Source organism: Pieris napi, chromosome 14 (genome assembly GCF_905475465.1).
Source record: "Pieris napi chromosome 14, ilPieNapi1.2, whole genome shotgun sequence".
NCBI classification, from domain to species: domain Eukaryota; kingdom Metazoa; phylum Arthropoda; class Insecta; order Lepidoptera; family Pieridae; genus Pieris; species Pieris napi.
Genome location: NC_062247.1, coordinates 10,742,408 through 10,763,532, shown reverse-complemented (window position 1 = coordinate 10,763,532; position 21,125 = coordinate 10,742,408). Strand labels below are relative to the sequence as shown.

Sequence of the window (21,125 nt, the reverse complement as noted above, 5' to 3'; positions counted from 1 at the left end):
ACTAAGGTAACTCATTCATAAATTCGTAATTATATTACAAAAGCTTTATTTTGGTATTTGTAGATCCTACATCTCTTCATACATATACAATTTGATAGTACGAGTAAATATTTTTAAGATGTACTGTTATTTCTACTTGATTCTCTTTGTTTCTCGTAAATATGTATTATTTTCGTAGTAAATACAAGATATTTTTTGGAAATAAATTGAATAATTCATTCAATCAAAGAATCATTTAGTTATTGTACTGAGAGAATAGGTAATTTATTCTTCAGACATTTTAAATATAATATAATATAAATATAAAAGTTTTGTGTGCCTAAAATGAATTTACTTATGACTAAAAAACACATTTTGACTATTAACTAGAGTTTAACTAATATACTAACAATTTGACTATCTATTGATTATCGGCAAACGGTAGTTCGGTTACAACTTGTCTTCCCACAAAGGCCTCCTCTAAAGCCCTCCAGTCTTTTCTCATTTTTGCAGTGCGAGTCCATGTAAAACCCGCTATTTTCTTAACGTCATCCTCCCATCTCTTAGCCTGTCTTCCTCTATGTCTCTTTCCGTCTAAAGGGTAACATTCTGTGATAAGTTTTGTCCATTTTTCTTGCTATTCTCTCATCATATGCCCTGTCCACCTCCTCTTCAGCTGTTTTTATGTTGTGTATGCATTCTTAAACTTGGTTTTACTTTTTTATATTATATATTTTAAATATAATACAACACAATTTTTTATCAGTGTAATTTTTTAGCCGTGAAAACGTCAATACAATAAAGTACAAATTTATTAGGAAATATAAATATCTTACTTTTACATTACTTCGTTTATTTGAATAAGCGTAAATAAATTTCGTTACTCTAAATAAACACAAAACGCAATAATTTCCGCAGGTGTGACAGTTATTTCCCGCTTATGAACGCGAACGCTATATCTATATAAATATACCGTCTGTATATTTATATTTTGAACAGTTTTACTTTGTACAAACTCTAGTGGGCCAAATAACAAACCTTTAATCATTACAGTGCTACATGACACCCGCACAATGTCACAAAAAACCGACACCCTGAAGTTAGCATAGTCAACATTTTAAAAGAAAAATGTCCATTTCTACATAGTTAGTGTCGTTTTTTCTACAAACGTAGAATAAGGCGAAAGATAACATTAAAAAAAAATTATCTTGTTACGCCAAAGAAGTATAACTTCTAACACGTGTACATAAGTATACACCCATGTTTTTTTTATCTGTTTTCTACTATACTTTGTATTATTCAGAATACCTTTAAATTGTTTCGGATGTTAAGAACCATGTTTTGGGTGTTTTTTCACTTTCTTAACTCTGAAAAATCATTTTTTGAGAGCCGTATACATAACTTAACACATACGTAATAATGTATACAAAACCGGGCACGTTGCTTGTAAGCAACTTTCATAAAACGTTCCATATATCATTATAATCTTCCTATTATTTAATTGTCTCGTCTTCACCCTGCGTACTAAGTTTTGTATTTTGAGTTGCGTAAATTTCACATTCACTACGTTTTCATTAATTAGAATTTGTCGGAATTATATTAAATCTTTGAACATTTTACATTAATATCCCAAATAAGTTTAGTAACATGTATTGAAATGTTTATTTTAAAAAATTGATAATAATAAACCAATGGCGCGGCGCTACTACGCTGTTATGTACGCCTGTATGTCATGTTTCGTGATCAAACATTCAAACTCAAACTCAAAATATCTTTATTCAAGTGGGTAACCAAGTACACTTTTGAATCGTCAAGTTAAATTAATCGTAAATTTACATTTTCTACCAGTTCGCAAGTCAAAGGCGTAGAGCGGGTAAGAAGAACTGGCAAGAAACTTTCCGCCACTCTCTTTAATCGCCAGGTATTGTCATACAAATTGTTTGAACTGGAGCAATTCAATCCCAAGGATTAGGATCATTTAAGTAGTCCTCAAATTTATAAAAAGCTTTATTGATTAGTTTTCGTTTAACGAGGGCTTTGAATTTATTTAGTGCATTAATCAGCTGACTGACACTCGCCGTCGAAATTTTGGATCTAATGATGACGTTTTTCCTTCATCGCGCACATACAAAGAATTGTCCGTTGGTGCACAACCGCGCTTCCAATCTACGATCTTCAGAGTTCACTCAAGCCACTAGGCTGACATTGTTCTAAAAAATATAGAACAAAATATCACTAAAAATTCAGGTGAATTTTGTTTCCACATTAAGGTAATTATCTACACTAGCAGTGCGTGCTTATTTAAACAGAACATAATATTATAAAAGTGTCTCTTGTCACGATTTAAAGTCCAAATAATTAATCATGAAATCCACGTTTTTTGCTTTTACAATATACTTTTGCGATGTCACTTTATTGTTTTAAAATATACAATTTATCACGCATCTGGTGCGGAGCATAGACAAAGCTTAGCTTAGCTTTACAAAGCTTATTCAGGTTGTGAAAAGATGCCTAGGGTTTTGTGTTTATCAGGAAACGTCTAGGATTCCCCAAATTACTCATGAAGCGTCAAAGATAAGTCATGTTATTCAAAGTAGCAGGAATTTCGTACAGAGGCATTTCCTACACACGTTTACAACTTTTAGAGTCAAATGATTTTGTCTATTTTCACTATAGGCAAATTTATTGATAAATAAATCTGTGGCGCTACCTTTTTAAGTCTGGGACTCAGATTTCTGAATCTGATAATATGATCATTTGTCAATCTAAAAGGCAAGTTGGTGATCAGCCTCCTGTGCCTTACACACGCCGTCGACTTTTTTGGGAACACATGTTAAACGCGCACATAGTCCATAAGAGACTTCATCCGCACCGTCGAAAAAATTAAAGAAAGTCCATTGGTGCACAGCCGGGAATCGAACCTACGACCTCAGGGATGAGAGTCGCACGCTGAAGCCACTAGGCCAAAGCTGCTTAGATTAATAAAAAACTTGTCCAATTTAATTGACTAAAAATTTAACATAAGAATATGCTGTTCTGAATTCCGTACTAAGTTCTTCCGGCAATGTAAGGCTGTTTCATAAATGCGCCAATTTACTTCGGTGCGGTAGTTGTATGGATATGTTCAGATATTTACTAAATGAAACACTTTGAAGCTGCGTAACAACCGGCTTTGTTTGAAACATGAGCTTATAACTTAGATAACTTTAGGGGTAGTGACGCTGGATTAACAAAAAACTTACTTGACTTATTGAAGAGTTCGTAAATTCTAAGTAACACTTATGTTATTGGACATTATCGGAAACGAGAATGTCAAATTACAATTTATCAGTGTGGTAAAAACTAAAGGGCTCATATTGGCTTCAAGTGTGCGACATTCAAACTCAAAATCAAAATATCTTTATTCATATAGATAAACAATTACACTTATGAACGTCAAAAAAACAGTTAATTGTAAATTTACATTTACTACCAGTTTGCAAGTCAAGGGCGTAGTGCGGGCAAGAAGACAAGAAACTTTCCGCCACTCTTTTCAAACGCAAAGTTTTGAGTTTACTTTTTGTTTACGTTTTTAATTATTAACTAAAATATGTATATATATATATATATATGTAACTTAACTAGTGTTAGTTGTTGTTTGGTATTGTTCTAAAAATCATCTCAATACAATTATTCCACTTAAAATATACACGACATACATTATTATTTAGTACTTACCAATTTGACACTAATTCAAATGACTTTCCTTCGTTAATTTTCGTCCTGTGGTAAATAAATAAGCTATATTAATAAAATAATAATGTCTTATAAATGAACGCAAAGTATTTAGATTGTTGAAAGAATAGCTTTAATTTTTGTATTCATAGTACCTAAATTTGTAATTGAGTTTTCTTGTCGCGAAAAAGTTGATGAGAAATCATGAAATTGTGTTACGAAGTGTTTCGCTTAATGTTTAATTTGAATGCCAAGAGGATGTTTTAATGAATTTAACGTATCGTATATAGAATACATTGTAGCCTTGTAGTAAATCCCATCTAATAACTCTTCCTTTCTTGGCGAATCCTCTAAGGTCTCTGCAATAAGACTATGGAATTCCCTATTCGTTTAGGTCCTTCTCTATGTTCCTTTAAGTCTCTACTGTACAAACATTACTTGTCCACATCGTATCCCTAACTGATCTGAAACTATATATAAACTATATATCTATGATTTATGTGCAATTTTTCTTTTTCATGTGTCCATTTTTTATATTGTCCTGTTCACTGTTTACGTATGTTTTAATTGTTGTATTGTTGTTGAATATAATTTAATTGTTGTCTAAATAACTATGTCTTATGTATTTTTGCACTTCTTACCTTATCCAATTTTTTTTCTCAGTTGTTACCTGGAAGTGATCGCTCGAAAGCGTTAAGTTGCCCTCCTAATTCTTTAATGTCAATTGTATTTTATTTCTGAACATGCAACGAAATGTTAATAAATAAAATAAAGAGTGGAAAAATTAAGTACAACTGAGCGATTCTTAGGCGAATGCTACACGCTCGATATTTATCGTGATATTTGGATCGTGATCCAGAATCACGATGTGTAGTATAGGCGTATCACGATACGTGATACGGATCGCTGGATTTCTAGAAATCTAAAAATCCACGATCCGTATCAATTATCGTCGATAAATATCGAGCGTCTAGTGTATGGTCGATATTTATCGCGTCACTGTTAATGCTGCCAGCGATGGAAGAGGACGCGCATATATGGAGGCGGAATAATATAGAGAACTAGCTGACTCGGCAAACGTTGTTTTGCCATGTATATTATTTCTAGGAATAATTTTTTTAGTTCAATAAAAAAGTCCGTAATCATTTAGGGGTATGAAAGATAGGTAGTAGCTGATTCTCAGACTTACTGAATATGCATAAAAAAATTCATAAGAATCGGTCAAGCCGTTTCAGAGGAGTATGGGAACGAATATGACATGAGAATTTTATATATGTATAAGATTTTCTTTGCTATAAACCTCACTGAGCCCGAGACCTTTCCAACGAATGCAAAACCGTGGAAATCGGTTCGTGCGTTCTGGAGTTATAGCGTCAGGAAGGAAAACCCGACTTATTTTTATATATTAGATTCATACTTGTATTAGAAACATTACCTATAAGTATGGGACACCTCAAATGCAAACTAGGCAAACTTCAGAAAATAATTTAAAAAATAACAGATTTGAAACTATCTGGTGCTGCAGGCTGCAGCGGAAAATGTTTACAATCCAAAGTCTTGGATATTGATATATATCAGCATATACTGATAATAATAATAATAATAATAATGGCAACGGAAGCTTTCTTAATATTGTTACTCATATTGTAACACGAAACGTACGAGTGTACTCAATGAAATTTACCGTCGTACTGACGCGATTCGTATCGAGTGTGTAGTATACTAAAAAAATACAAGATAAATATCACGATAAATATCGAGCGTGTAGCATTCGCCTTAAGGTAGTTTATGCCGCGCACCACCACTATATGGAACTAGTTGCCCACTGAAGTATTTCCGAACCAATTCGACTTAGGGTCCTTCAAGAAAAGAGCGTACCAATTCTTAAACGGCCATCAACACACTCGCGAGTCCTCTGGCATTGAGAGTATCCATGGGCGGCGGTATCACTTAACATCAGATGGTCCTCCTGCTTGCTCGTATTACATAGTAAAAAAACACGTTTATGAAGCTTAACTTCTTTAAGATAACTGATATATTCTTTAAGTAGCTAGTGCATTGCTTTGTCCGCATATTAAAATATTTAGTCTGGTTAGTATGTGTAGTCAGAATTCACTTTCATGTAGCAAGTTAAAAAATCTTTATACAAGAATTTGTAGTACTTAATTTTGAGTGGTTTTATTAGGACGAAATTTTGTAGTTGCCCCGTGTTTATGATATACAAGCTGTGCGGTTCCACCCACATTAATTTGGTTGTAGCATGATGTTCTATAGCCTAAAGCATGTCTCTGTACTCTAGTACAGCTCTATTAATTATCAGCGTAGGTGATTAGGATTCTTTATTGCTTGGGTATCGTAATTTCATATAAAACCTTAACTTTTTTTAAAATATTCTATAACCTATGCTCATTAGAGATAACGTAGAATTCTAATGGTGAAGGAATTTTTCAAATCGGTCCAGTAGTAGTAGTCCCTATTCAATGCAAATAAACAATGAAATCTTTTCTCTTTATAATATTAGTGTAGATTATAATTGGACTAACAATTACCCCTTATTTATAATAACTTATCATTCTAAATACATTTTTTAAACTTAATCCCTATTTCATCAACTTATACTGAAGAAGAGAAGAGGGAGTTTTAAGAAGATACTCGTCTCTGTTTGAACTTATGTTAAAATTTTGATTTATAACCAAGGTAGATAGGTTTTATTGTACTACGTTTAACACCTTTATATAATGAATTATGAAAGGTTTTTATAGATATTTTGATGATTTATTACAAATAAATTAAAACCAGACATCGATTTAATTAGCTTGTTGTTCGTGGATGTTCTTGATATAAATAGTGATCGATTTGGCTTCAAATAGGCGCTTCGGTAATACATCAAAGCATTTATTACTATATGATATCGAAAAAGATATTTTCATTTTATGACGCCGTGATATAATTAGGTTCAATTTGTGGGACAAGGCTATATTTATAATTTTATGTTTACAGTATTCACAGTGATACATTCCTTTTTCTCATCATTTTTTTTCAGTTTGCTAGGATCGCAACTTTTAAGGAATGTTCTCCTCATTATTAACGTGGTTTTGAATTATGATGAAGTGTTGAATATCTTTATATATATAATTCTTCTGTGAGTGTGTATGTCACTGAACTTCTCTCAAACGACTGGACCGATTTTGATGAAATTTTTTGTGTGTGTTCAAGGGGATCTGGGAATGGTTTAGATTCACAAAGCCCGCCAGATGGTGCTGCAGTCAGTACTTTCATACTTTGCTTTACTAATTGCTTGAAATATCATGCAGGACAACGTCTGTCGGGTCCACTAGTATGAATATATAATTAGTTACATATGCAACGCATCTACAAACATTTCTCAGTTTTTCTTTAAAAATAAACGAATATGCAGGTTTTATTGTATGAAGTTCCCATACCCAAGTTGTAAATGTCGTGATAGTGAATAAAGTGTGGTTTGTCTGGACCGTAGAATCTGTAGTCTCTGCCTACCTCTTGGGGAAAAAGACGTGAATGGATAAATAAATAAAATAAAATACAAATCCTTTTACAGGGTATGGTTGTAGAGGACAAGTATTTTATTTTTAATTTATTTTATTATTATTAATTACTTAAAATGTCATGTGGAACATGATGTATTGGTTGCAGCTACTTACAAACGTTGTGTAAAAAAAAATATGGCGATTAAAAAGAGTGGCGGGGAGTTTACTGCCAGTTCTTCTCTTCCGTTCTACGCCCTTGATTTGAGAACTGGCACTAAATGTAAAGTTACATTTATTTTTTGACGTTCATAAGTGTACATTGTGTTACCTATATGATTAAATGATTTTTGATTTGACTTTTTTGAGTCAAAACCTTTTATTACAAAATTTGGAAACATTGTACCATGCTTATTTAAATTCAATACAAATCCAAAAGGTTAAAGGTTGATGGACTCAATTTCCACCCTTAAACTCTCACTAGGTTGTTGTTCGTATAGTATTGACTACCTTAACCAGCCTAGCTCCTTCTAGAAGCACTCTCTTGGGCACTTCGCAGGCTTCACGGAGCGACCTCACTGCTACGAGAATTTCTGTACGTTGTTTAGCCAAAGCCTCGCATTCCAGGGCTACGGTGGGTGACTGATTCATCTGCGCTGAAACAGCCTCTGTACATGGGGCTGACTATCGTACTTGTTCCTATCATTGATTTGAAATTACTTCTAAATACAAATCCATTTGCATGGTATGATATTCGGTATGATTACAAATACAAAATCCTCTTATAGAATGCATTAATGAATTCAAAATTCCAAAATCATTTATTCATATAGGTAGCAAAATGTACACTTATGAAATAAATATGAAATGATTCAAATTTTACATTTACTGCCAGTTCTCAAATCAAGGGCGTAGAACGGAAGAGAATAACTGGCAATAAACTCCGCCCACTCTTATTAATCGCCAAGTTTTTTTTAAGTAACTGTACTAACACTAAATGTTACCGTATAGACAAATAAATGAAGTGTATTGAACTGACTTGATCTTTATTAATAAATGTAATTGGGCGCGCATTAGCTGCGGCATCTTTGTATTGATTAATTCATTGTCCCCATTACACCGTCCCAGGTGCGACTGAGAAAAAAATTTAAACGCTACTTTTATATAGGCTTTTCCAATTTTTACTTTTTAATTATCATTATACATGTGACTATTTATTTACTATTTGTCTACTTACTTATGTAGTATGCTACAAGTAGTAGGTTGAAATGTTCGTTATATATTATGTTGGTTACCCAGGTATATTGACTAATGTGTTTTGAAAGAAATAGTATAAAATAACAATCAATTTGCTGAAATGAAATTATGAAATAGGTGCATATCTGAGCACAGATTAATTATTCATTACGTGTAATCTTCTGAAGAAGAGAACTATTTTGTTAAAACATCTAAATTATTTTTATTAAAAGTTTCATTGCAGTAATACAGTACAATTAAATTAATTAAATAAAATTAAAATTAAATTAGCTACAATAACTTTATGCAATCGGAAGGTCATTTCTGGTTCTCTGTTCGAAAAGGAAACATATATTGAAGTCTCAAATTCAACAGCATTTGAAGCAATACAATTTCCCGATATCGAACGTAAATTGTTGTCGGAAGGAAATAACATTTATGTAGAGTTCACGTCATGTTAAATAAGAAAAAACGCGTGTCCATTTTTATGATACAATTTTCACTGAAAATATACTTTATCATAAATAATAGATAAGCGAGGAATAAGATGAAAATTTATATTTCGGTAAATACATATAAATAAAATTAATTGTATTTTTTGCGATTACTTCAATTGTTAATTAATTTACATAAAACCTTCTTTAACATATTTTTTAAGACTTCAATCCTCCATTATAGGTTCAAAGACATGTCGATTTCCTGGCCTAGACGAGAGCAAGTGTAAATTTATTTTTATTTAATGAGAGTCAAAACTCAAAGCCCCAGATTCAAAGTCTACAGTTATTGTATATTGGTATTAAATTCAAGTATTCACGTTTAAATATAACTGCAGAATAATCGAAACACTATATATTTTATATTGCATGTGACTAAAAAAAATAAAAAATAAATTAATCCCGCTACAACCTTTTTTTTAGGTCTAGGCCTCAGATTTCTGTATCTGTTTCATGATCATTTGTAAATAGGCAAGTAGCTGTTCAGCCTCCTGAGCCTCAAGCTTTTTGTGTCTAAGGAAAGCCGGTTTCCTTTCGAGCAAATGTTAAATGCGCACATAGAAAGAAAGTCCATTGGTGCACAGCCGAGGATCGAACCTACGACCTCAGGGATGAGAGTCGTACGCTGAAGCCACTAGGCCAACAATGCTCTTTTCATTGCATGTGACTAAACAAAAGAAAACTCCGCGTTGATACGAATTTCAGGTTAAATATCATTTGTTGATATTCCGGTGTTACAAAATTCACGATACAACGAAGTAAACATAGCTTTCTAGTATGTTATAAAATTGAAAGGTCACGCTGTCCTGCCGGAATAGGGTACTCTACGAAACGCTCCACTTTGGTATACTAAAATTTTATTCCCGTCCTGAAACATCTTTATAGTCCACGTAGATTTGAGAGTAGTGAACAAAATACTTTCACAGACATTTTTAAATCATTAACGCTTAAATAACTAACATGTTTACACCTTTATAGCGTGAATTTCATTATAAATTTAACACTACATTTATGTAGCAAAGCTCTACGTCACAAATTAAATCCAACTTTCATTAAACAACTGCGTTATTATGCGTGACATTACCATATTAAACTGAACAACTGCTAACATTGTAACTGCTATCTTTAAAATGTTTATTCATGATAACAATGCAGAACAAAATCTCCATTGTCAACGATTTTGTTCACGGTCAAACAACAGTCAAGCACGTTCAATATATCGCCGATAGAACGGACCACAGCATCTCTATCTCCTGTCGTAGTATCCGTGGCATGGCTCCACCACGGGCAAGGTAAATGGGAGTTAAGTTGGAGGATTTTAGGGCTAAAATTGTAGTAAAGGAAGGAGTGTATGTGCGTCCCGCTCGCGCGGTAGGGTGTGAGACGCTGTCGGCCGTCAGTCGCGATCTACCGGCTGAAGCGACGCCGCTCTGCCGACGCGTCAACGACTATGTACGCGAACGCTAGCTAACCGAGCTGAGAGGCTCTGTGTGTGATTTGAATCCCCAATCGGTAAAGATAACGTGTTATCGGTTCACTAATGGGTTAAGTTTTTATAAATTATGACGTTACGACATACAAGATAAGTTTAATCTGATAAACGAGTAAAATACGTTCATTAGCGCTCGCGGTGCTAATATTGTGTAAAATTTCGTTTATCATGGCTTACTACACCTGTTTAGACGTTATATACTTGTTGAGTCGTTTAACCATTAGAGCGATTTTTCTACTTCCTGAACAAATTAACACGGGAAATGCGTTTTGTGACCTCTGCGTTATTTACAAAAGAGGCTTTGAATGATTTTCGTGATGTGTGTGAAGGTTTTGATCAATAATTTGTAGCAAGAGTTTGTATTAATATTAAAAACCATCAGTACAAAGTACAAATTTGTAAGGTTAGCCAAACCTTTCGCCTGAAGACTAACACTGAGACTAAAGAAAATAAACAATAATCAGTGGATAGTTAAAAATAAACATGGCCAGTGATCTGACCCATAGAACGTAAACAGTTTGTTGCAATCAATACATATAAAGACATAATCACTAATTTTGAGTATTATTTACGGATATTGGGCATTAGTCTATAAATATTAAATTTTAATAACATTAATCGGCCTGTAGAGCTGTTATTTAATTCAGAGTAATCAACGGAATCAAATTTGATGTACACCAACAAATGTTTTTGAAATAAATTATGTTTAAAACACAAATAATAACTTTTGGATAAGTGCTTGCTATATAAATAATAAAATAAAGTGAAAATCCAAATAGTATATAAACTGAATTAACCTACAATAATAAAAAAAAATTTTTTTTTTAATAAATAACGTTTAGAATGTGTATGTTTGTATATAAACGAACAAGCCTTTTTATAAACGACATGACCTATTTAGCGACTATTATTATCAATTGGCAAATGATAGAGCAAATCTAATAATATGTCTTAGTATTTGCCGTGGATTTACATTATATGATAATAATATATTTTTTAAAGGAACATTTTTGTTAGTATGATATATAGAGCTTGAAAAATTATTTGTACATTTTATAAATGACTTCTATATCGGTATAGAAGCTAAATTAGTATTTTTTAACTGTTTTTCCAAAACAGGGACGGGAAAGTTAGAATACACAAATATATAACATTCAGTTTCATATAATATTAAACCGCTGATTTAATTATAATAAATTTTCATCATCATCAATGGCTATACAGCTCCCTGTGAGCTTTAGAATCCTCAAGTATATTTCGCCACCGCAATCTATTTCGTTCTCCTAGCGTTCTTCGAACCCATATATTCGAGGTCCTTGATAACTCCATCTCACCAACGCAGCCTCGATTTTGCGGTTTTTCTCTAGCCACCAGGTTGTGAGTTCAGTAAGGAATTTGGAGCTATGTTTTCCGCCATTAGGTGCACATGTTCCAACCCATGATAATAAACTAATTATATATTAATACTAGCAGACCGGCCACGCGTTTCTGTGGCTAAGGTTTTTGTTATATTGCATAGTAGCAAACTATTCAAGGGAAACGGTGGTTATGCCATTAAATTGTAGCTTATGTGAAACGTTGGTACTTTCAACACAGCGCCATCTGTTAGAATTGTACTATTAAATAATAAACAAATATGTTGCAATAAAATAATATTGCGGGTATAAATTGAGATGTAAGCTATCCTATCTTTTAAGTTGGATCAAACTACACGGTGTGCAAATTTGATTGATATCGGTTCGGTAGTTTAGGAGTCCATAGCGGACAAACAACGTGACACGTAATTTATATATATTAAGATATATAAAATTATCAGTCTATGTTAATCTTATTTCAATTTAATGAAAGCTTAAATAGCATTCAAGTTCGTAAAAAGGAAAACTTTAAAAGTCTTGTTTATTGAATCGTAACTCAATATGACCTCGGTTTAATGGCGCGGTAAAAATATTTTCTTTCAACGTTGATAATTTTTATACGCGGCGAAATCTCAACTGATAACACATTTATGAATGCAATTAAATTATACAACGCAGACGCTTAAGGGATTATGTGAAGTAGTTCATCGCCACGTTTTAGTTAACACAATGTTATAAAGGAAAAGGTACATTTTATTTAACAGTGAATTTTAGATTTCTCTCAAATTATTTTAATGTACAAACTAATTATTACTTAAAGACTTTTTGATGCTATGTATATAAGTGTATATAAGTTTTATCAAACAAACTAATACCTATTCAAATCATTATGCAACTCAATAAAGTATTCATATAATTTTTTTAAAGGCAAAGGGCCTTTATAGCTTGGGAGAGTTTTTTTTAATGTAATAGGAGGCAAACGGGCAGGAGGCTTATCTGATGTTAAGTTATACCGCCGCCCATGAACACTCACACTGCCAGAAGGCTCGCAAGTGCGTTGCCGGCCTTTCAAGAATTTGTACGCTCTTTTCTTGAAGAACCCTAAGTCGAATTGGTTCGGAAATACTTCAGTGGACAACTGGTTCCACATAGTGGTGGTGCACGAAAAACTGCCTTAGAAAACGCTCAGTTGTGGAACGATGGACGTCGAGCTGATACTTATAATTAACTGTTCTTATTATTATGACATTATGATAATTAATATGATGTTGCATGCCAATTTTTGTATGGCCAATTGTGCGGTTTTTTAATCAATAATAATTTCTTTGCGATTTAATATTATTATTATTAGAAACAATATATTGGAATCCTTAGAGTCAAACGACGATAAAGAAGCTAAAAATAGCTAGAATATATATCTATTTATTTACGTTTCGTTACCTTAAATATACATGTATAAAAGCAGGTTACATACCAACTAAAACATTATTAATTTTTTTATATTATTTTAGATTAAGGTTGGTGATTCTATATATTTTTTATAAGATTTGGTTATGCACTTCTTGCACTTTACCCATAATATTTCGATTTTCCCCCCACTATGGTTACCTGGAAGAGATCGCTTGTTAGCGATAAGGCCGCCCGTTGCATCTCTCATAATTTTTATGTATTATATTGTAAATGTGTATTGTGTAAATAAACAAAACTAATATTAATAAAATGCATAAAATAGTCTTAGGGTTATGGGTCATAATTTGTATATATAACTAGCTAATTACGAGGCGGAAGATACACTGTATATTAACGATGTATAGGTTAGATTTATTATTGCACACATACTAGTAGCCTCATTTTGGTTCTACGTATTGACGCTGATGACGACTGCAAAATTGAGTCAAGCAATTGAACACAACGACCGCTCAACTGGCTGTAATTGATTGTCACTATTGGTGGCTATTCCATAAGTGGTTTGTTATTAGGCGGTTATGATTTTCCTCTAATTTATTGACAATTGTTTTTAGCATTGTCAAGGTTAGCGATCTGTGAAGGTTAAAGACGAAGAGCAGTGTTGGCCTAGTGGCTTCAGCGTGCGACTCTTATGAGGTCCAATGGACACCAATGGACTTTCTATGCGCATTTAACATTCGCTCGAACGGTGAAGGACAATATCGGCATGCTTTAGTTGGGCGGAGTACCTAAGAGATCAAGAAATATAAGGCCAAAACGAGTATAATCAGACGTCAAAGCAGAATACAAAATACCATCCGTATCACCTTGACGTCGTTCCACAACTGTTCGCTTCTTTAAGCAGTTTTGCAGCGAACCATTACTATGTGGAACAAGCTACCCACTAAAGTATTTCCGAACCAATTCAATTTAGGGTCCTTCACGAAAAGAGAGTACCAATTCTTAAAAGGCCGGCAACGCACTTGCAAGCCTTCTGGCAATGTGAGTGTCCATATCAGATGAGCCTCCTACCCGATTGCGACCTGTGGCATAAAAAAATGTACCGCCACTGGTCATTTAAATTTAGATATATGTATGTATTTTTGACTTAACTTGAAGCTGATAACTTGTGTCTGTGAGACAGATTAACTGTTAAATTAAATTAAAGTACTTAAGAATGTTTTTATCAATACAAACATCTTAAGTACTTAAGAGATATATTGATTGTAAACTACGTCTCAACTTGTGTAATCTTTAAATAATTACATTGCATAGTGCAGTGACACAGTAATCACTATGTAAAGATTGCATCGGTTAATGTTTGCTAACACACATATATATGTTATTAAGTTCCTTTTAATTGTTTTGCTTTACCACATACCCGAAGGTTCAAGGGAAAATGAATGTCATATTTTTAAACACTGCTGCTCAATATGAGTTAAAAGAATGACAAGTATACGAAAGGCTATGCTGGTGATTTGAACATGTAGAACGGATGAATGAGAATCAGTTAACGAGTAGGAAATGCAAAGAAATGTTGGATGGTGAAATTGGGTTGAGTAGGCCTTGTAAATACCTGAATTAGCCAGGAGTTACTGAAAGTACCCATAACGGAGGACCATGCTTGGTGAATATAGACATACCATTTAAATAAAATAAAAAATATAATGAAAGACTTAAAAAATCCCTTTTCTCGTTTGGTTCGTTTCAAGTGTGTAATGCGTGTGTGCTGTGGTTGTAATTGGCCCTGGCTCAGCATTATGCTGAGGAGCAGAATATACCACAACGCTGGTCATTCTGCCACAGACCACAGCAGCTAGTTTGCGCCTGTGGCAAAAAAAGAAAGAAAGGGAATGTAATAATTCTGAGTAGAAAAAAAAAATTATGTGTAAAGGTGTTTAGTAAATAAAATAAAATTAAAAATATTATGAAAGTGGATGACGCGAGAGAGGTATCTTAAAATCGTTAGGGGTGGCAGATACCATGGACCTTAACGTAGCCAATACCAAAAATACCATATAACTTAGGCAGTACATAGACTGAAAGGAAATATGACAGTGAAAACTATGCCAAGAATCTCGTAACGTAACTATAACCACAAATCTCACCACGGGTTACTCAACTAATTATTTTTTATTTTGTTGTATTAATATTGATGTGTATTGTACTAATCTTCAAATTCTTCTGGTATTTTATATTGATTTCTTAGGAATCCTACATCACTCGATACATAAGCCTCTACCTCTCGCAGTCAGTACCTCCTACCTGGTGACCATATGTTCCACTCTTCTTTCTGCCCATGTGAGATTCATCGTCTCTCTCTGTGTATATATGAGCAATCTTCATGCGTCTACTTTATTTATTATACTCGTAGTAGATTTTTTTAATTCTAAGTACATGGCCATCACATATATTGTGATTTTCAAAAGTGCCTTTTAAATAGGCTTAATTGAAATAAATTATCTGACTTTGACTCTTATTACTTAAGTTTAGGTTTTAGGTACAATTTTCTTTACAAAGTTATTTAATAGACAAAATTGTATGAAACAATAACAAGAGAATACGTCAAGATGATTGCGTAGATATCAGTTTATTACTTAGATAATTATTCTTTATTAAAGAGAATATTTTTTCAAGAGATAGTAATGCGTTTGTGCATCTATTAGGGTCTCAATTTTCTTACTAGAGAACTGGAATAAGCGCGAGTTTTTGAAGGCATTACGATCACTTAGCATTCTACTGCGATTCTCAAAGAGCACATAAGAAGTAGCCTTATTGAATGTATACTGCGGAAGTTTTACTAGAGGTTTTAGTATTGCTCTCATTACTGCACCTTTTCGTAGCTCCAAGCTATTATGTAAATGGAATTCCTACTTAAAGTACGAAATCGGGAAAAAGGTTTGCTTTTTAAATTGTAATTTAAATTTCGTTAATTCCTCTCCATAAATAAAATAAAATTTGCGTGAGTAAATCAAATGTAATTGCTGATTGATCTTCACAAATAAGAAATTAAAATTACTTCTGCGAACTGTTGAACAAAAAGTTGCCGGAGTAAAATAAATAAAAATCTTTAGTTATGAAATTAAAACAACTTTTTAAAACAAATGGTGACTTCACCAGTATAATACTCGAAAGAGAACTACTAATCTAAGTGTACGAGCAACCGGACTCCAGAAGATAAACCACTCCTTATATGGAAATTGTATTCGTTTTTACAACATACTCTCAAGCGAAATTAGGGAACTATCACTGAATAAATTCGTAATTGCTAATCGTAAATTAATCAATAAAGCCTTTTATAAATTTGACGAATGTTTTAAGGATCCTAATCCTTGGGATTGATTTGCTCCAGTTCAAACAGTTTGTATTACTCAAAACTTGGCGATTAAAAACAGTGGCGGAGAGTTTCTTGCCAGTTCTTCTTGCCCGCTCTACGCCCTTGACTTGCGAACTGGTAGTAAATGTAAATTTAAAATTAATTTGACATCTTTTCTGTTGACATTCATAAGTGTGCTTGTTTACCTATATGAATGAAGGTATTTTGAGTTTAATAATAATTAGACATATATTTGCATATGACTTATATAGACATAATAATTCGCTCAGCGCTATACAAGACGAAATTGTATTAAAGACGTGTATAAAGTAGTTCTATTTCCGTAGAAGACAAGTGTTTGTTCTCAACATTAATAACTGTATGAGGAATTATGTGACTAATTGGTACTCTGCCAAGGAATACGTGTGATTATCTTATCGTCACAAACATAATACGTTATGATATATGAATGTTTATGAAAATTTAATATTTTCGCTCCACATATTTTCAGTTGGAAGGTGGTTAAGGTCACGTATTTTTGATAAAAACGATTACAACAAGAACTTTTATATTTAAAGAAAACACTTTTTTAACGGATTGAAGCTATGTATTATTATAAACTTATAATTATTTCACATAATTTTTTTTTCCGACGATTCGCGTGATTTACAGCGTGCGTGGTCACTGTGACTGAAGACAAAAGGTGTTGAATGTCAAAAAGTATCACAGCTGTAGAAAAAGTTATATTATCTGTATTTATTTCCCCGTATATCTGTCGATATCAAGTCATACATAGCTTCAATCCGTTAAAAAAATGTTTTCTTTAAATGTGCAAGAGTTATGTTAATAAAAGACTATACTAAGAACTTTTCTAATCAGTCACAAAAACAATACCGTGCGCTTCTTTCTTTTGTTTGTTTACAACAGTTGCATGCGAAAAGTTAAAATATGAATGTTTATGAAAATATAATATTTTTGCTCCACGTATTTATAGTTGCACGGTGGTTGGACCTTTTTTCATATAAATGATAACAAGAACATTATAATCAGTTACAAAAACAAAACCATGCGCTTTTTCTTTTGTTTGTGTACAACAGTTTTAGCATCAAAATGTGTACGCTGTGATGGAAAGATACAACTCAATGTTAGTGACTGAGATTTATATATGAATGGGGCAAGAAAAATCCAATCAAAGATACGTAACGAGAGCTCTTCAATATATAAACGAGATTTTCTTCGGAATAAGGCGTATCACTAGCTGCAGATAGGAATTAATGAGTCGAGGATTATGATTTTATGGCTCTCTGATATGGCAATGAAATCTGTGTTTAAACTAGCTTTAATGGTAATAAAGTGTAAGCCTTTGTGGAAATTTAGTGCTAATCGACTCTTATCGATAACGTTCTGAGGTAGGAGATAGCATAAAATGTGGTAGTACCAAGTATTAGACCATTCAGTCGTACTTGGAGTCGTGCTTAAAATTATCTGTATTGAAATTATAATTATATATCTGATATTAATTTCTGCTTAAAGAAAGCTTGACTTAATGTTCTATAACCCCTAGATGGGACAGAGGACATAGTGAGTCTCCATCGCGTTAGGTCTTGAGCCTAGTATATCACCGAGCTCCAAGTCTTTCCGACTGTCTCTGCCTCACCTGTATGAAGGATAATGCAGTCGAATAGTTTGTAGCTTCCAATTGTATTTATGGGTTGCTGGTTTTTTGACGTGACAACGTCTTATCATTCGATGGAGCCGGCTGCATGCACCAAAAAACATGACGCATGCGGCGTTACCTCGCTCTGAGGCGTTCCATTTAAGGCTTGAAGTGCAAGCGAGAGCGCGGAACGAGCGACAAAGAGGCACAATCGGCTTCCGCGTTCGGCAGCGTTCGACATCTTTATTGTATATAAAGTATATATATCGTATAATATCGATTATATTGTAATCGATCAATTCAATTGTGATTTCCATTTACCTCCTCTATATGTATCAAACAAATAAAATTAAAATTTTATTTTGAAAAATGCAACCATTCCATGAGTATTTTCTTATGACGTTGTGACGTTCAACTATCGTCAGTAAACCGACTTTACAGACAACCGATTTTTTTTAATATAGTACAGGTTAGGTTAGTAATATGACCTTCACAATTTTTTCTTACATACACAATTGCAGCTATAGGAAATGCTAATTACCTTGCTTAAATCGTGCTATACATATGTAACATACCATTTATATAAAACTTTACAATATCTATCATCGGAAACTAAAAACAATCCTGTCTTTCAATATAATCGTTTCGGGTAAAATCTGTCAAAATATGAATAGCTTACCAAGTATTAGTAGCGTATGAGAGTAATAAAAACTGCTTGGATCCACTGTAAACATTATCACGTGAATCAAGGCGGATAAAACTAGTCTTATTTAAGTCGATTTGAGTCATGCCACAACCATAAGTGAACCGAAAGCAATTTGCACAATTCATAGAAATCGGACAAAATTTTTGAGACATCAAGAAATGTTACTATGTCTGATCATTAAATTTTAGTGATGCGAATGGTGTTAAAGTGTAAAGTGTTTGTAAAGTGCATGTACGGGAAGTGTAAAGTGTATAGGCCGGGAAGTGTGACGGCAGCAAGGTGGTGGGAGGGGGGGTGTTCCGTTGCTGCGTGCCCTGGTGCGGGGCGCGCGCGGCGGCTTCTGATAAAGCCGACTATGCCTTAAGAGATGGAAGCTCCCATTCAGAAAACGAACAGTTTGGTAAGTACTTTATTAATATTTATTAAGTAATAATAAAAAACTTTAGAGGTGTCGAGGGACACCCGGATGGAACGAAATTCCTTTCGATTAATTTATATGTTAATTGGTATCATAACAGTATGATAGATTTTCTCGACACCAATCTTACTACGAAAAAAAAAAGCCAACATCACGAGGTGTTCCCAGGCGGTCACCCATCCAAGTACTTACCTCGCCAGACGTTGCTTAACTTCGGTGATCGGACAAGAATAGCAGCGGTGTATTACAATAGCAAATAGCAAAAAAGTGTCGTGACAACTTTTCGTAAGAATTTTTTCCGTCTAGCCCCCTTTCACAACGCGCGATAAGGAACTTCGTTCCAAAAACAATTATTAGTAGCGGAAAACGCCAGTCTTCTGTGTCTTCCAAAATATCACGCATTTCGAGCCCCTTTCAACATATTGAACACTAAATCGAATCAATATTATTATATTTCTCACTCATTTGGCTCTTTCTGTTCACACTGGGCTGACAGGAGACAAGTCAGAGATTTTGTTAAAGCCAATTTGGCATAATGTATTTTATTGGAATGTTTACGAGCTGTGAAGGCAACTAGAAGTCTTACCAATTTCATTACAGTTTGATCTTTTGGGAATTATGGTTTTGATGACACAGACGGCTGATCAGTGACGCGAAACGAGTTGTATTTGTGGCACTGATAGGTATTTCAGGTGTTACAATAATTAACTCTAATATGCTTATCTTTTAAGTTTATTATATAACGTAATTCACGCAGCGGTTTAGAAAAAACAGGACTTCCTTGTGAAATTGACTTTTGTCGATGAAGATTGTTCAGCTTACAGTCAATTACGCATGACTTATGCAGCTTATTTTTAAATTATAATAGTGTAGTTAAATTGCCTTTATGCCTCTTTGGTAAACAACATCAACCCGGAGGTCTAGAGTGGTAATATGAATTAAGATATAATAAAAACGTCAACGGAATATATATGTGACCGGACTATAACTAAATCGCAAATTCGCAATTTTATACACTTTCGTAGAATTCTAAACGAGAGATTTGATAATTGAGAATTTGATAAGTTTATCATTTTCGCAAATTGATAAACTTATCAAATTCACGCGAATATAATAAGTAAGCGATAATCAATCGGCATGTGCGCTCTGATTGGTTAATCTTACGAATGGATATCCGTTAGTTTATAAATTTACCACGATACGTCGCAAATTGCTATATTAGTGTAACTTGCGGATCTTATCTTTCGGTGTGTATACATTAATTATCACGAGATTTTAAACTATAATTTAATATTTTGTTCTTAGAAAAGGAAAATTCGAATTAAATTCCTGTTAAAGTTGTATCAATAAATTAATAAATATAGTAGCTCCCTAAAGCATTTAGATATTAATTCTTTGAAACTAAACGATTAAACTTAATTATGTAGCAGGTAAATACCTATATGGAACAATTTTATACTTATTGGTTGAATTAGGTAAAATTCATGTTTATAATACGCGAGTAATACAAAATCATATACTCTCTAATTTATTTTACCTAATAAAAGTTGGACCCGGCTTAAAATACACCGTCTGATTCTAAAATAAACAAATGATTAAACAAACAAACTATGTGTTCAGTGAACTTAACTCTCGATACTATATTTACCGACAGTTAGAAACTGAATTCTACTGAGAACTTTCACACTTTAGTAAAGACTTCTATAGTTAATAACTTAGACTATTTACTCTTTCGTTTTTTTTAATGTAAATATTTGAAGTGAAACTTTTTTAGGCGCATGAGGGTAAATATTTAGCGGATAAGTCACG

At 33.3% G+C, this 21,125-nt stretch overlaps 1 protein-coding gene across 1 annotated transcript in view; it reads left to right on the top strand.

Moving 5' to 3' along the window:
- Positions 1–10,343: 10,343 nt before the first annotated feature.
- Positions 10,344–21,125, top strand: part of LOC125055911 (cAMP-specific 3',5'-cyclic phosphodiesterase, isoforms N/G) — a 343,092-nt gene continuing 332,310 nt past the window's right edge. The window contains exons 1-2 of the mRNA XM_047658644.1: positions 10,344–10,438; positions 19,026–19,298. The gene's annotated coding sequence lies outside the window, so the exon portion shown is untranslated. The remainder of the gene's footprint in view (positions 10,439–19,025; positions 19,299–21,125) is intronic.